Genomic DNA, 16,641 nt, shown 5'->3' with positions numbered 1-16,641 from the left:
GCTCCCAAATCATAAGATTTTGATAGTAAGATTCTCCTTTCAGCGAAACTGGCTGGTGCTCCCAACTTGTCCACTGATCCAGAAATCATAACAGATTATTTCTGTAACCATTCATAACAACTTTGTCCTAGTCTAATATGTCTTTTCCTAATTCACCTCGATTACCAATGAATTTCATCTATCCCTTCAGGCCAAACTGCCCTTTGTTCTTGATTTTTGAGAAAAACACTAATGGGTACATGAATGAGTGGAGTCCGATAAATTTATGAAAGTGCCTATATCATAGGGGTTGCACAGATTAGTGAAAAATTGGAGTTCATGAACCCCTGCTTCTATACCCCTGTACAAAACCTGAACTCCTCGCTCTTCCTTTCACCAGGCTCTGAGCAGACAAAGGAGCTACATCTCATGCTCTCCTCCCCCTTTGACAGAACTGACCAACCACTCATCCTTGACAGTCTGGTTCTGGGAGCAGACACCTGACTGGACAGTACTATCCTTCAGCCCTGGTCAGACTAGAAACTTCTGTGGGCTGGAACTTCATGTACACACAGGAAAACTCAAGACTTATTTGCCAGAGTTGACAGCAATGAAGTCCCAGATTTTTCTCTCCACTGCAAACAGTGTACTGTACATGCCCATCTCAAAAGGTGGATGAGAAAGGGTCAAAGCCCTTCTTCTGTTACTACATATCTTGAAGCTGTGTGAGTAGCTATAAAAGCCAGTGCTGGAATGGATGCAAGATATTCAATCAGAGGATCAAACAAAAGCGCAGACAGCACCTCAGAAGTGATGAGTGTTTCTCTTTGCATTCCGCTCTTTCACAGACACCTCTCTTCAGCTTGCCTGGCTCTCCTGCGCCACATGATCTGTGCAGCATGAGTAGATGACAGCAATGTCTTCATGACTTGTAATAGAAACAGCGAATACCGAGGTTTTCTCTCCATCTGTGAGTCCCAAGTTACTTAGTAGTCATTTTAATTAAAAGACTCAACATTTAACAAATAATAACATACAGCAGTTCTGTATAGTATGCACTCCTTGCAAAAAAAACCTTACCCCTGTGGTCAGCTAGTCAAGCACACAGGTTTTTCTGCTATGGTTCTCCCTTCTCAATTGCTTCAGTGTCTTGTTCTAGGGTCATTCAAATTTTCAGTTTATTCAAACAAACAAAGCACTGAAACCCATCTTTCTTACTTTATAACAGGGCTTTCTTTTAATTCCAAACTTTGAAACAGGTTATTCCTTTCTTTAGATGAAACGGCTTATTCCTTTCTTTAGATGATCGCCTTGAAGATTTGGGGAGTTCATTAACTTTAATAACTTCAAAGTCAGACAACTCAAACACTTCATCTCCATTCTTAAGTCTGTGCTTTCCAACCTGTGGCTATAGTTTTGTTTCTCATTACATTTCCCTGCAGCCTGCTAATGAACCCAGTCTTTTCCTTTCTTCCTGTGATTCTTCTTACATGCTGTCCCCACAGGCTGCTCTTAGTTAATTCAAGTTCTTTAGTCAATCCTAAATTAATACCCCATCAATCATCGTGGCAACTAATAAGGTGTCATCATTCTTGACAGACTGATGCTGATACCTATTTTACTCCACTCAGTCTGCAACAACTTAATTGTGGACACAAGGCAACACGCAACCAGGCCTGTGTATTTGGGGTAACTGGTTCCCCTTCCCCGTCGGTTGTTGGTATGGCAGGTGCCTTGCCCTGGGGGTTCAGCTGAGGGTTTTGGTGTTCCCTGGCTCCCCCCAGCTCCCTGCTGCCCTGAGCCTGTGTGTGCCAGCTATGGGCAGACTCACAGAGTCCGGCAGTGGCGTGACAGGCCTGTGTGCAACAACCTGCTGCACTTAACTTTTCTGTTTGCTGTGGTGAGAATGTGTGACAATATGGCAAACTGCTTTGAAAAAAATGGCTATACAAACAGATATGGATTAAATCTCGCTACTTCTGTGGCGTGCCAGCCAGCACCAATGGCCACTGACCCCAGCAGCATCTGGAAGGGCTCTTCAGGTGCTTGTCTGGTTCCACACAGCCGAGGGGCACGGGCCAGGACCCAGGCTGCCCCCCCAAGCCCTGCACAGCGCCGCATACCCGCAGGGTCGGTACCAGGAACCCCTACAGGGGCACGCAGCTGAGAGCCCCACGCCGCCCTGCGAGCTCAGGGCCCCGGCAGCGGCGGCTGCCAGGGCCCGGCCTGCCCCGGCCTCCTGACCCACGGCCCCCACGGCCCCGGCAGCGGTCAGCGGGCCCGGGCTGGGCCTAGGCCGGCTCACCGGCCCTCGCCGCCTGCTCAGGCGGATCGCGCTGCTGCGGCCACGGGGCCCCGCCCAAAGCGCCCTTGGTCTGATTTTATTAAAATAATTGGGAAGAAAAGAAAAAAAAAAAAAAAAGTCGGCACGCCAGGCGCCCCGCGTCGCGGCCACATGACGTCACTGCCCGCGCCCCCCCTCGACCGCGCCCTGCCGCCGCGCCGCCACCAGGGGGCGCCCCCGCCCGCGACGCGCGGCCCCGCCCCGCCCCGCGTGCCCGCCCGCCCTCATCCCATTGGCTCCTCGCCGACCGTCAACGGCAGCTGGTCACGTGCCCTCCCCTTCCCGCCTCCCCCGCCCTCTCGTGACCTCCCGCCCCTCCCCCCTTCAAGGCGGCACCGGAGGACCTATCCCACAATGCTCCCGGCGGCGGCGCGGGGCGGTTTGGAGGCGTCTCGCTGGAGGGTTGCACCGCCCGCTCGCTGCCACGCCACCGCCCCTCAGCCCCTCCGCGGCGGAAGGCGGCAGAGCAGCGCCCCCCAGCGGCCCCCGGCGGCGCTGCGCACCCCCGGCGGCGCACGGACATGTGGCCCGGCGGCCGCTGAGCGGGGCCCCACCAAGCCCAGCCGAGCCCGCCCTCTCGCCGCGCCTCCCGCCCGGGCGGACGCTACTCGGCCGCAGCGGGGCGGCGGGCGCCGCTCCCGGAAGCCCCGAGGCGGCAGAGGGAGGCGCGGGGAGCCGGAGGGAAACGGAGCCTGCGTTTCGTGCGAGTGGCCGCGGAGCAGCGACCGTGTGAGGGGACGCCGCGGCGCCAGGTGAGAGGGGGCGGCGGGAGCTGGGGATGGCGGGGCGGCGGGCGCCCCCCCTGGGAGTTCCCGTGTGGCTGGGGAAGTGCTCGGGGCCGTGCCCGCCGCGGGCCGGGGCTGGGGGCCCGGCGGGAGGGACGGACGGAGGGAGAGGGGACGGACGGAGGGAGAGGGGACGGGCGGAGGGAGGGGGGGGGCGGGCGGGCGGGCGGGCGGTGCTGCCGTCCCGCTCGGGCTGGGGCCTTCGCCTCCGCTCGCAGCCCGCCGGAGTCCCTGCCTCCCTCCGCTCCGCCGGGCAGAGGGCGGGGTTTGCTGCCGGCTCCGGCCTCGGGTTCCCCCCCCTCCGGACCTCCCCTTCTCTCGCCGCCCGCGTCGTGGCGCCGGCCGGGAGACCGGCCCGGCCCGGTGCTGGCGCTCGGCGGCCGTGACAGGCCGGTGCGGGGTGCGGGGGGGGGGGGGGGTGGCTCGCGACCGCCCGCCTCGTCTCCCGGGGCGATAGGGGAAACAAAGGGGGGCGGGCGGCGTGAGCCGCCGTTCCCTGGAGACCGCCGGCCCCTCCGCGCCGGCAGCTTTTGTGAGGGCGCGCCCGGCGGAGCGGCAGCGCTGCCCGGTGATCCGTGAGCGGGGGCCGCGGCGCTGGCCTGAACAAAGATCCCGGCCCGGGGCGGCGCGGCCGTCCCTCTGCCCCTGCCCGCCCCGGGGCTGTACGTGCCGGCAGCGTTTGCTGGAGGAGCGGCTTGGAGCGGCAGGAGTTGCTGGAAGACTTGGCAGTTGTGGAGTAAGTCGCACGGAGGGGCTCAGCTTAAAGCCCAGCTCTGGTTTTGTGCTGTTGTGGAGTCGCGACTGGCTTAAACGTCAGTGAAGTTACGCATAGTAATGTTGGAGCCTGGAAGGGGTACGGTTATCAAGCTAGTGAGAGACTTTCTAATTCTTCTTGTCTTTTAGAGTACATTGTGTCCCATTTATTTTTTTTTCCCTTTGGTGAGTCTTAAAAGTGTATTATTAGCCTGAGCCCCAAATGTAACTCATCTTTGACAACCTATCTTCACGTTTATGACTTTAAAGCAAAACAGTTTTGGTAGGACTGAAATTGGTCCCCTTCCTCTCACAATGTTTTAATTTTAGACTGCTATTTAATTTTAAATTTTTACGAAGAATGAGATAACGGAGAGAAAGGCCAGGTAGTCGCTGTCTGTTTAGTATCAGTAACTAGGTACTGTTGGCAAAGAATCGTGTTTAAAATGTCGAGAGACAGTTAAGGCTGTTAATATCTAAATAATAATTAGGTTGGAACGTCCTTGATTATTGAACAGCTATTTTAAGATTGTAATTTTATAGCTTTGGTAGTCTTAAAGGGAGATCTAGCTAACTTAGTGTCTGATGTTATGTTTATATATCGCTAACCTGTTGGGGGGTTTTAATTTTCTTTCAGTGGATCATAGTATGAAATGCAATCTAATTAAGAGTGTTACTGTGCGGGTATTCAGACTCTTACACGAGAGAAGAATGGGGGAAGTCTTTAGTCGTTTTGTCATGGTTTCTTTCGATCTTAACAGAAATAAATATTAAGCTTCTTAAATGAAATGACAGGGTGACAAAAATTTGCTATTATTTGGTTGATTATACATGGTAATCCATGTCTTTTTTAATTTGAAAGTTGTATTTAGAGGTTCACACGATTTAAAAAAATGGATAGCATCCTCTTCAGTCACTTGGAAAAGATTTGGAAATGATCCCATGTACTTTTTCAAATGTTCCCTTTAGAATTTCTAGGAATACAATGTTTGTTGTCCTCCTTGAAGGGGGGGGGGAATGGAGAGGAGGAGGCAGAGGCGGGCATTAATTAGGCTTTTGGTTACAATTTTAAATCTTTTGCAGCTTCCTTTTCAGTAGTTTAAGTTTGACGATATGTCAGTTTCCACAGTGGTAAATGGCCCAAATAAGAATTACATCCATTTTCTTTCATATCCCACTTGCCTTAAAGTCTGCTTGTGAATAGCCAGAATAGACCACAGCTTTGTGGCAGGCGGGGTGTATGTGGATAATGGTCTTGAAAGTGAGTGTTTTTCAGAGCTTCTTTAATAGCAGTAAACTGAGTTCACTAGTTTATCTCGTATTCAGATTAACACTGGGAACACTTCTCCAGGAATTTGGTGAGTTTTTTCATCATGAATTTTTAGTGCTTATGGTATGTGAAGGTTAAGTTTGACTCAGCAAGGAGATGTAAGTTTATCTTACTCTCCAGTTATACAGCTGTCGCTTTTGAAACATCCAGATGATAAAGAGCTTTTTTGTACACTCAACTGAATGTAGTTTGATGCAGTTGATGTATGACTTCTAGCCTCTGGTTTTATAAAACTTGTGGATGATTCTGCTCATGGTACATGATGGTTTTGTTCTGGTTACAAACATTTGTTGTTCTTTTGTTTGTTTTTTTTTCCCTGTTGCAGGGATTCTTTGCAGAATCTTCTCAGTTTTCCACTGTCCTGAATGCTAAGAAACCTGTGCAAAAACTTAAGTTAAAAAGTTGGCTTTAGTGGGTAATTATAGGGTAGTTTTTATTTCAATTAATGCTATATTTAAACATATATGATATTGACGGGGGGAAAGTACGCTGCTAGAAGAAGTTTGATGGACTGACTTGCCATACCTACACCAAAATTTTTGAAGCCTGTCTGTCTGTCTGTCTGTCTGCTGTTCAGTATTGGGATTTTCTTTGCCAGCAGTCTTAAGGTGAGGGAGAAAAAATGTCCTTCCAGTTAGCAGGAACTGGACTGCATATTCTTGTTACTCTTGATAGCTGAACTGATTATTTGGTGCTGCCAACCAAGGTTATCAGTCTGTCTGAATGAATTCTGAAAGCATTTAAAGTTGAAGTAGATTTTATAAATCTCATCTTTTCCCAGTTTTTTTGCCTTTTCTTGCAAGTGCTAAAAAAAGCACGTGCTTTAGTGCTTTGAAACTAGGGCTAGTTCATGGCTTTTCAGCAGTGTAGGCACATTTTGTTTCATCTGTATGTACTAGTCCACCTTCCCCTGAAGTGCAGTGACCTTGATCTGTGAGGATATGAGTGCAGTGACACTGTATCTTCTCTTCCCTACTTGTTTGATCTCTTTTTACCCAACAGTTGAGGATATGAGCACAGTGTGCAAGAAGAAAGCTGTGAACATTTCTGGTTTGGGTTTGAAAGGTGCATAGTTTCGGCACCCTGAAACACTTGAGTAGGATGATTCTCTTGTGTAGGAAGTTAGCTGCAGTTAGGAAATAACAAATGGAGGACTGTAGTTGCTGGAAGATGGAAGGTGAATGCGTGTCTGCCCTTCTGTTCCCTAAAGCAGCGGCTCTGCTGTCCTGAACAGTTGTCAGTCGCCTCTGTATGTGGGTCTGGTGGAGCGCCAAAGGTATGGTGACTGCGTTGGAAAGGGTCTCGGAGGTTGAATGTGTACAATTTGTACTTCACTGGTCCACACCAGCTTCAACAAGTAGTTTTTGTCTCTCAGGAATTAGAAAGAAAAAAAAAAAAGAAAAAAAAAAAGCTAAGGAAGTTGCCTCTTACTTCTAGAAACATTTAGCTTTCCTGCATCTTATTTTTACAGCATATCAGATCGCTTTCATTAAGACTTCTAGTTGGAGAAACAACTTAAATTTAACCAAATATGGAAGTTGTCACTTCTAGGCTGGGGAAATTGTTAACTGACTTGGTAAAGGATGGTCAAAGTACTGCATGTAATTATGTATAAGTAGGCGAGATTGAAATAAACTTTGTATAGCATGCATTTATTTAGGTAACAAATACATTCACATGCACACACCCCTGCAGGCATATGTACATCTGTGCCTTACATTTGTGTATGTTGTGCTAAATGAAAATTTTTACCCATTCATTTTTTAAACAATTAATGCTGTCTCACAAATTGTCTTGATGGAAAAAGTAGCATTACTTTTTTTTTCTCCATAAGAACATAAAATTTTAATAACTCAAAAATACTCCATCGCAGCAAATATGAAAAAAGTAACATTTTAATATTATGGTTCTGTGGCCTGTGGTATTTCATCTTAACTTCCTGAGGTTATTTCAGATTTCACATGTATGTCTGTGTGTATAAATATTAAAATAAATAAATAAATATGTAAAGAGAATTGGGAAGAAGAAGTATGTCTTCCAGAAGTTGTTTTCTAAGGCCTAATACCATGGTAAATTGCAGTATCTGATCACTTTTTCTAATAAACACTAATAATAGTGTTTGTCTTAATGCAGTTTTTATTTAAGGATTGGTGAACTCCCATTAAAATGCAATCTTTGTTCCTCTTTTATTGTGTCTGTAAGTACTGCTTAACTCTGATCTGCCTTCAAAGGTACTATCTGTGAGTAAACCTGAGTGATGCATTTAATGATGTTTGGAACTTTTCCAAGCTAGTATTAAATTGCTTGGAAACATCAAGTGAGTTAACATTTGTTGTCTCTCTGCTTACTATCTGGCTTTTGTTTGACTGCCAGCAGTAATAAGGAATATGAAATTCCATTAGATCAGTGTCTGATAGAAATTTTATGTATGTTCATACCTTTAGATCGCAACACAGGCCAAAACTGCAGCAGTGAAGACTTCTAACCTTTCTTGGTTGCCACAGGAGAGGTGGAGACCCTTATATGAAACTGAGCTCTACTGATACTCAAAACTTGAGCTTTAAGGTAGAATCTGAAGGTAGATGGGCTGTCTTAATTGGACTGCTCATACCCACAGCAAATTACTTCAGCAATTCTGGATATTGCAGGCACAACGAAATTCTTCTTTGCTTTCTATACAGCCACTGAATACACACTTCTTAGTGCAGTTTTGCTTTTTTTAAACATTCTTAGTTTGTTACTTGTGATGTAAAAGGTAGTGCCCTCTGTGGATAGATAGGTGTAACGAAAAGTCACGGTAGTTCCGTGAAACAGTTGAAGAAAAGTAGCCTGTTAGGACTATCTTTAGCTCATTGGAGTTTTGTTTTAGAAACATTACCAAATAAAGATACCTGTAACAATGAAGGTAAAGTATATTCTTCTTCCTAAACCTATGCAGTTGCGGTTTTTAGATGTAATTTCATCAGCACAAGCAAGAAGGGCACCTTTATGTGACTCTTGGATAAGTTAGTTGGTACTAGTGCTTATTCTGTGGTTGTTATACTGGCAAGAAACTTTACAAGAGAATGGGGTTCATCACTGTAAGGAGCTTATAGTATTGTTGATGTGGGAGGTTAAGTCCTTGAAGCTTTGCAATGAAATAATCAGTTATCACAAAAACCAGGTTGGTTGCTTAAGAATTTACAGTAAAGTACTGGTTTTCTGTAGGTGATTTCTTCATGTCATCTATATGGTGAAAGTAACCCAAAATGGTGATTGGCATGTTTTTCTATTAGTAGGCTCTCTTCATAAAGTTTAAAGGAAAGGTGAAGGAGTTCAGATTGTATTTGCAAGCTCAGATCTGGCTTTTCCCTCTTGCATGATTAATAGCTTCTGTTACCTTTTGTGTATTGCTGTTGGTGTTAAGGAAACCTTCTCACATATCTGTCTTCTGTTCCTGGCCATGTTTTTCCAGCTTTATTTTAGCTATCTTGAAAGTTATCACTGAGTAAGAGCTGTGAAAGCAAAATCAACAGTAACTGAAATGTTTACTCCCTATCTGTCTACTACTACTGCAGTGTCCTGTAATGCAGTGCTATCCTACAGATATTGTAGATTTTGTGCACAATACAATTGCACTTAAAATTATTTCAGTTGTCATAAAGCCTTTGCAAACTCTCTATGTTTCTACCATTTTCCAAAAACACAAGCATTTCTTTTTGTCCAAGATTTGTAAGAAGTTAGTCTAGGTCTTTGACCTGAGCTTATAAAATACTGTTATTCACAGTCAAAAGGAACTTGAGGACCACATTTTTGACACTGTAGCTTTTATCTAGTGCTTATTTAAAAGTATATGCCTCAGAGAGACGAAATGTACTTTTAAATGGCTATGTTATTTTCTTTTTTTTGTTTGTTTTTGAGTCACTGTCTATTTTACAGGTAAGCTGAAATTACTTTTTGTGGAAACCTTTTTAATATTGAAAAAACTTGTCATATCGCTAAACTCTTGATGCTCAAAATGAACAGCATGCTTTTAATAGAGGGCTTAAATTCTGTATATTTTTATCAAGCATGTGTGTATAGTTCTATGCAATCTTCTGTAGTGCATTTTTTTCCATTTAAGTAAATCCATAAAATTATAGGGAAGCCTATACATTACATAAATTTTGTCAGAGGGATGCCCTTCAGTTTGTAGGGCTTCAACATTTAGAAACTGTGAAATAACACTACCATGATGTATGTGAAAGAAAAAAATAGTGGTAGTTTGTAATCGGACAATGGTATGCTATTTCTTCCTTTGCTGGATTCAGCCCTTTCTTCTTTGGCTCAATATAGCTTTCTAATCACCTACCACTCTAGTTTTGTTGCCCCATTAATTTTTTGCATCTTAAACTGTGCTTCTTGCCATTGCTAGTGCCCCTGAGCTTTTCATTTGAGTTCAGTTTTGCTTCATCAGTTTTGTCCGTCATTTTTCCTTCCTCTGTTAAAAGGGCTTGGCTTTTCCACTTCTGTCTTTGCAAGGTCTTTTGGTTCAGCTCCTGCATCGCTGGTATTAAGTCCAGCTATTTGGACATGTTCAGGAAAATAAAGATGGTCTTCCTGATTTCTTTAGCATCAGAGAAATGATTGCAACAAGTCCTGCTGTGTTGCCATAGCACTGGCTGAAGTATGCTCATTCATCTTGTGGGAATGTTGCATGTATAGTGTAGCAGTGGGATAGAAACTTCGAATTATTAGTGTATGCTAAGCACAGATCCAGTTGGGGGGGGGGGGGGGGCGGAATAAATGCAATGTCTAGCAAAGATTTCTTGAGCAAATGCAAACTTTTCCCAGATCTGTGATGGCTAGATTTGAAAGGATTGCTTGTGTGGAAAGCGTGTTCTAGATCACAGTGACTCACTGCCAAATATCTGCTCTTTGGTGGAGAGCATGAAAATACTAGTGCATCCAAGTGGCTAGAAAAAAAGTATGTTTGTTTTTAAAAAACTGTTCTTGGAAATGGCTGAGCCATTTTTGCTGACTTAGGTATGTAATGCTATCCCTTCCAGCTGCAAAAGTATGCATGTGACTAAGGACCCTCAGCAGCGGAAGGCAAGGTCATGCGTTTATGCTGATTTAATTTAGTTGCTTGAACCATGTGCACCACGACAATAGTACCTAATCCCTAATTAGTTCCTGTTATTTGTAAATCTCAATTTCACCCAGTTTAGTCACAGACTACTTAGAAGAAACAAGTAAGTGCTGAATTACACATTTTGTGAGAGTGTTATGTACATTGTTTTCTGTTCCATATTTCTTTGTAATATGTTAATCACTACGGTACTTCAGTGTTTTATCAGCAGTGTATGAAATGACATGACAGCCTCTGGCATACATGCATGTTCTCCCTGCGGGGGTGGTTGTAGTATAGTGCTGCTTCTGTTGGGATTCTTATCGAACACATGCATACGTGAAACAGCAGCACAGTGCATATTGCCTTCTATTGAAAATACTGGTTCTGGAAAGCAAAATAGGGTGGTTTCTTAATTTCTGTGAATATACATTTCATCACCTTGTGTCAGTCTTTAGAAGGTTCTATTCACCCTGTCTTCTGTATAAATGAAGCTGATTTTTCCTGCGGGAGTTAACCATGGCTCCAATAAGTGTTCCTGCTTATGGCTATCATGAACCCCACTATACTTCTGTAAAGAATAGGTCTAGGATTGACTCATATAATTCAGAACACTTTGGAAAGCAGTGTTACGAGTGGCAGCTTTACTGAGAAGCCACTCTACAAAATTACCTTACTTCAGTGTGCAGGGAAACTATGTGGCTTTGTCTTCAGTGCTTTCTCATTGTCAAGAGCTGACAGAAGCTTGAGTAACCTAGTTTGTCCTGTGGCAGAGAAGAAAGGGGTTTTCTCAGATATCTGAGAAATGTCACTAAAGAGCCGGTAAGAAGGCAAGCATAACTTTAAATTACAGGTTAGATTGATCAGCTGTGAATATATACTTTGAATCAAATGAGACTGCACTGTGACAATGAACTCTGAAAAGTGCTTTTTTTTTTTTCCCCCCCCTTGGTGACTAGCAAGTTTAGTTTCACCTGGTTCTCAGTCTTCAAACTGAATTTGCCAAAGCACTGGACCATCTTGGTTGTCAGTGGTTACCCTGAATGTATTGATAGTATAGAGCTGTCATTTCGCTAATTTTGCTCTACTGTGGCATGTAATGTCATGTGGTCTGATGAGCCCTTAAAATGAGTTCAGGAGACATCCTAAACTTTTGCCACCTATTCTAGTGTAACAAAGTGTTTTGTGGTTGACAGTGCAGAAAGATGAGAAATGAAATTGGCCTTCTGTAGGTAATTACCCATCAGTGCCAGTAAGGTAACTAGTTCAGCAACGAATTCAAATTTGTCATGTCTAAAAGCTACTAGCTGCTGTGCAAGCTTGTAATCAGCTTTCCTTCGCCTCTTCGTGAGCTTTCTCAGAAAACAGGGCTCAGCCTGGTGTGATAGCATGGTGAGAACTGATATATGCAGGGAAACTTTCTTCAGTGTGTTTTTGACAAAGAGAATTAATATCCCTGTGATGCTTTAACTATTTTGGCCAAACATCATACCTTTTATGGCTTGTGGAAGTATCAGTCTTTCTGTGGATTATCCCAGTAGTTATGTGGACGCTCCTGATTCTGATGAGCAAATTGGCCCTTGCACGTGTGTCACCTTTGCGAGGGAGGAGGGGCCATATAACAGTGTTTCACAAACCTTGGTGCTTTGTGTTGTCTTAAGTTATCTACTACTAAAGACTGATAAAATGACTCGCTTTTGGATGTTTTCTTGGGACAGGATTTGGAATTTTGCTGCAGACTGTGATAGCTTTATCAGTTGAATTTTAGCACAAGATTTTTGAGTTTGCTGTTTTGTTACTGGTTGCTTTCCAGTCTAATGGTTCTTCTGTAAACTACATCATTAGTTTTCTTACTACTACTTTACTAAAAACCAATGACAACTGGTTACTTTGGGAAGGAAAGGACCTTGAAGGCTGGTAGATCAGGGGGCCAGCTGCATGACTAGGATTCTGACGTGTAGGGATGCTTGTCCCTCGCACAAGTTTCCCAGTACAGAGGTGGGAGGTTCCTTAATAGATACCTGTTGGTGATGCGAACTTTGTTACTGTCTTCAGTCTCTCACATGCATAAATCTGTTGGGTTTTGAGTTTCTTTTGGCTAAGTTTTTTGGATAGTGACTTTTCTAAGTAGAGCTAGAACATGGTTATTCACCCTTACGTGTCTGAGTAACGATGATGAATAAAGTGTTCTTCAGCTATGTTAATAACTGTAAAACACTAAAGAAACTTCTGGATCAGCCTGACTTGTTACGGTATGGGTACATGCAGTGGTACTGCTGACATTGTCTACCTTCTTATACTGTCTAGTAAATGGAAATGTTTTAAATGCTAGACCAGAGTTCAATCTGATTTGTAACAGCACTTCAACACGTAACATCCTGTAAAAGAGATGATGTCTCCTCCACAGTTTATAATATGATATGTGAGGTCTTGCAAAATAACATCTTTCTTACTGCCCCGATGTTTTGCCCGTGTCTTGCAAGTGCTCTTTTGGTAAACTACAGTGAGGAACACTGCCTACTCCCTTGACTTCACATGAAAAGGTTTGTATGGCAGGTTTTGAGTCATTTACGATTATAAGCTTTATACAGGAAGGAAATTGATTACCTTGTGTGTGTGTCCACTGTAAGTTTCTAAATCTTCCTTGAACTACTGGCTATGCAGTGGTACTGCTGACATTGTCTACCTTCTTATACTGTCTAGTAAATGGAAATGTTTTAAATGCTAGACCAGAGTTCAATCTGATTTGTAACAGCACTTCAACACGTAACATCCTGTAAAAGAGATGATGTCTCCTCCACAGTTTATAATATGATATGTGAGGTCTTGCAAAATAACATCTTTCTTACTGCCCCGATGTTTTGCCCGTGTCTTGCAAGTGCTCTTTTGGTAAACTACAGTGAGGAACACTGCCTACTCCCTTGACTTCACATGAAAAGGTTTGTACGGCAGGTTTTGAGTCATTTACGATTATAAGCTTTATACAGGAAGGAAATTGATTACCTTGTGTGTGTGTCCACTGTAAGTTTCTAAATCTTCCTTGAACTACTGGCTCTTTGTATGGTCAGACAGGTTAGTAGACCATAATTGCTGCATCTGAGCCACTGCTGTGGTTCCTCAAGCTGTGTTTGCACAATTCCATTGAGTTGTGCATGCTTTCCTCACATAGGAGGCAGTTACGACGTTGTCCTGTATGCTTGTGTGAGTGCTGGCTGGACATAAGTGTTGGAGTGTCTGCAACTGCTGTTCAGTTTGTTATTGTTGAGGTGGCCACAAAAACTAAAGTATTGGATGTAGCAGGGACATAGCTGTAGCCACAGCATCTGCAACGTAAGTGTGCTTGTCAGCATCTTGCTGTGGAAAAAAACCTTGAGGGGGATATCCACAGTATTGTTTTGGAGGGGTTTTTTTCTTTTGTGTAGGGAAGGGGAAGGTTGGCAGAAGGGGCAGTGTACTGTTTAGAATAGTACAATTCTAGTCATTTGGCTTTTGACAGTTTTCTCCTGTGGTTTTACTTTGCATTTTCATGGACTTGGTAGGTAACCTAGGTACTGCTATGTCCTTGAAGGGGGGCAGTTTGACAACAAAGTCTTAGTTAGCTATTCTAGCACCTTGCCACTGCCAAAAGGGGCAATCCCGTTTTATGTCTTCCTTCCCCCATTCTGTCACTTGCAATTTCATTGCCACATGTGTGGGTTTTAGCTGAGTCTGCTGACCATTACTAGTGGTGAGAAACAGAGCTGCTGCTTTTGGTGGCAGCAGGCTGTTAGATTAGATTAGCTCTCTTGGTAATTGCATCCTTAGAGGGTCTGGAAAAAGTCTTTAAATCAGCAGTGTCTCCTTGCCTGAATAGCACTGATTCTTTCCAAGTCACTGAATCTACATGAATAGGCTTAAACCACCTATAGAAAAAAGGTTTCTCTTTCTATTCCCCAAAGCATAGCACCGGTCTCTTTTCTTTCTCTTAATCTTTGTTGGTTCTATGGCATTCCATTTGGCAATGCAGACAAGGTGTAATTTGAGTGTACAAAGAGTAAAGATCCTCTTTAAAAGCCCTCTTTTGAGTCTGCCTTTTGGTTCTATTCTCACTAATGTTCTGGGCCATGAGATTTTACTACATAAAGGAGCAAATCCAGGGTAAGTGCTTCCAGATCCTCAGTTTAGCCCTCATTTATTGGAGGGCAAACATCATCACTGAATTGTCACTTGAAACAAGTCAACCTTCCAGGCTCTTGGGACAAGTTAAAAGTTTTTGAAAATAAGAACAACTGTGAAGGTTCTTGATGTACTTTTGGAAATACCCGCTAGTGTTTGGGGTTTTTTCTTTTCTTAATGTGTTTCATTAGGCTTAGTGATACAAGTAGGTCAAAAGCTTTTTGGATGTTCAGCTGCCATTGGAAATGCTAAGTATTTCCTCAGCCCATCTCCAAGATGGCACAGGACATCTGGCAGAGGTTTTCAAAATTTTTATCAGTAGCTGGACATTTGTGCAGTCGTGGTCAGAGGTTATAGTGAATCCATATGGGTAACTCCAGGGGACTCAGTGTTTTGCCATTAATTACTGAAAAAAAAATCTCCGTTTTTGTAAATGTGGCTAATTATTGATATCTGTTTTCCTTAAAAACATGCTTGCTAAGGGAGAGTCTTAAACCTTCTTCAGAGGTTTCTTAAAGAGCATCAAAATGCATAGAACAAAATAGTCCTGCTTACTGCTGCCCAAAATTTTGATAGGACTAAAAAGTGTTGTTATTGTTTTATTAAACAAACAAACTACGCTAAATGTATGGCTGACTGTTGTTTCATATTTGAAACTGATCGTTTCTTAACTTAGTAAAGAAATCAAAACACAGCTAAAAGTGCCACAAATCCTTTTTGAAAGAAAATGCTTTTAATAGAAACAGTAGTGACTTATTTTGACTGTTCTGTGAGTATTGATGCAACATGTATCTTAAGAAGTTGAAAGGTTAATTTAAGTCCAGTAAGGGAACAAGAATAAGCCAGTCTTGGACAAACTTCTGCACTTGCTTACTGGAGATCTTGTTGCCTGTGTTCTTGATTTTCCCTTTACAATTGAACAAGTCTACTTCTGTGCAGACAGGTGTCTAGACCATTGCTGTATTGGACAAAATGTATTCAGCTGGTGCATTTTTTTTACAGGCCATAAGGAATGCTTGTAAAGACTTTGTCTTGTAGTTAGTAAAAAAGGAGGCATGTGCTAATTTCATGTGTCACTTGTAATTAAGCTACTATAAATTTTCATCCTATGATTTTTCTGTGCTTATTTGATTTTAAGGTTTTAATGTAGTAAATTTTAGTTTAGTAAGAAATTCAGTAGCATGACTTTGAACAGACCAAGTTTTTTCTTTCTGCATACACAATGAATTAGTGTTGAAATACATCTGTATTTTTAGGTTATGAATTGTATGAAGTAGTTTGTGTTAATATAAAAGGTAAATCATACTTTTATTTTTGTGGTATAGAAAGTTGTTTAGTGTGTAAGTCTGCTTTACGGAATTGCTTAAGTACATCATGAAATTATGTTTCTCAGACAGTGACAAGTCTATTCCCATGTTCTACAGTTAACTCTGATTAAGCACGTTTGCTGGCAGATATCTTTGGCATCTGCCTCCTATGAAGACAAGAACAGGAATTTCCTTTGAAGAAAAACCTAGAAACTTAAATGTAACTCATTTAAAAATAATGGGGGGGTGGAGTGGTGGTGTGTACTTGTGGTAATGTCCTTGTTCACTCTTTTCCATCTAATAAACTATTCTTGCCTTTATCTCAAAAATGAAATTAAATGAAGTATTTATCTTTACAAAGTCATTCCATTGAAAACTTAGAAGCACTAGAAAAGTACCATCTTGGCTGCAGTGCTATGCTGTCTTTAGGCATTCTCAGAAAGTATTTTATCTATAGAGTTGGGAGGGGGATTGATTTTGTTTTTAGCAGTATTAGCATAGTATAGTGCTTGTTGCTGTCTTGTCAAGTGCCTTGCATGTGTGCGTCTTGAGGTATTTTCTAATATTTCACATCGACAACTAAATGATGATGACTAAAGCTTATTGGTCATGAGTCACTGGAATCTGGTAGAAGTACTCTTTGGATATTAGCATTCAAATATATATTTGCCCAATCAGACATGATTAGTCATGGATATGGAGATAATATGGTATTCATGAGAGCTGATACGATTTGGTAACTGTGAGAATGACAAAAAAAAAATAATTCTCGCTTCTTTCACTGTCTCTCCCCAGACAAGACTACAGATTTCTTGTATGGCATGTAGTTGGAATGGCAAAGTCTGATAAATACTTCCAAATCTTCTTGAAGCTTAAAAATATCTAAAGGAATATGTCAC

General features: G+C 42.9%; 1 protein-coding gene across 2 annotated transcripts in view; it reads left to right on the top strand.

The window, feature by feature from the left end:
* The first annotated feature begins 2,720 nt into the window (after positions 1-2,720).
* Positions 2,721-16,641, top strand: part of SCAF11 (SR-related CTD associated factor 11) — a 50,940-nt gene continuing 37,019 nt past the window's right edge. For both annotated transcript variants that reach the window (XM_055712210.1, XM_055712209.1), the window contains exon 1: positions 2,721-3,075. The gene's annotated coding sequence lies outside the window, so the exon portion shown is untranslated. The remainder of the gene's footprint in view (positions 3,076-16,641) is intronic.

Source organism: Falco cherrug, chromosome 5, assembly GCF_023634085.1.
Source record: "Falco cherrug isolate bFalChe1 chromosome 5, bFalChe1.pri, whole genome shotgun sequence".
In the NCBI taxonomy this organism is placed as follows: domain Eukaryota; kingdom Metazoa; phylum Chordata; class Aves; order Falconiformes; family Falconidae; genus Falco; species Falco cherrug.
Note: the sequence above shows the minus strand (reverse complement) of the source record. Positions and strands in the feature narration are given on the sequence as shown.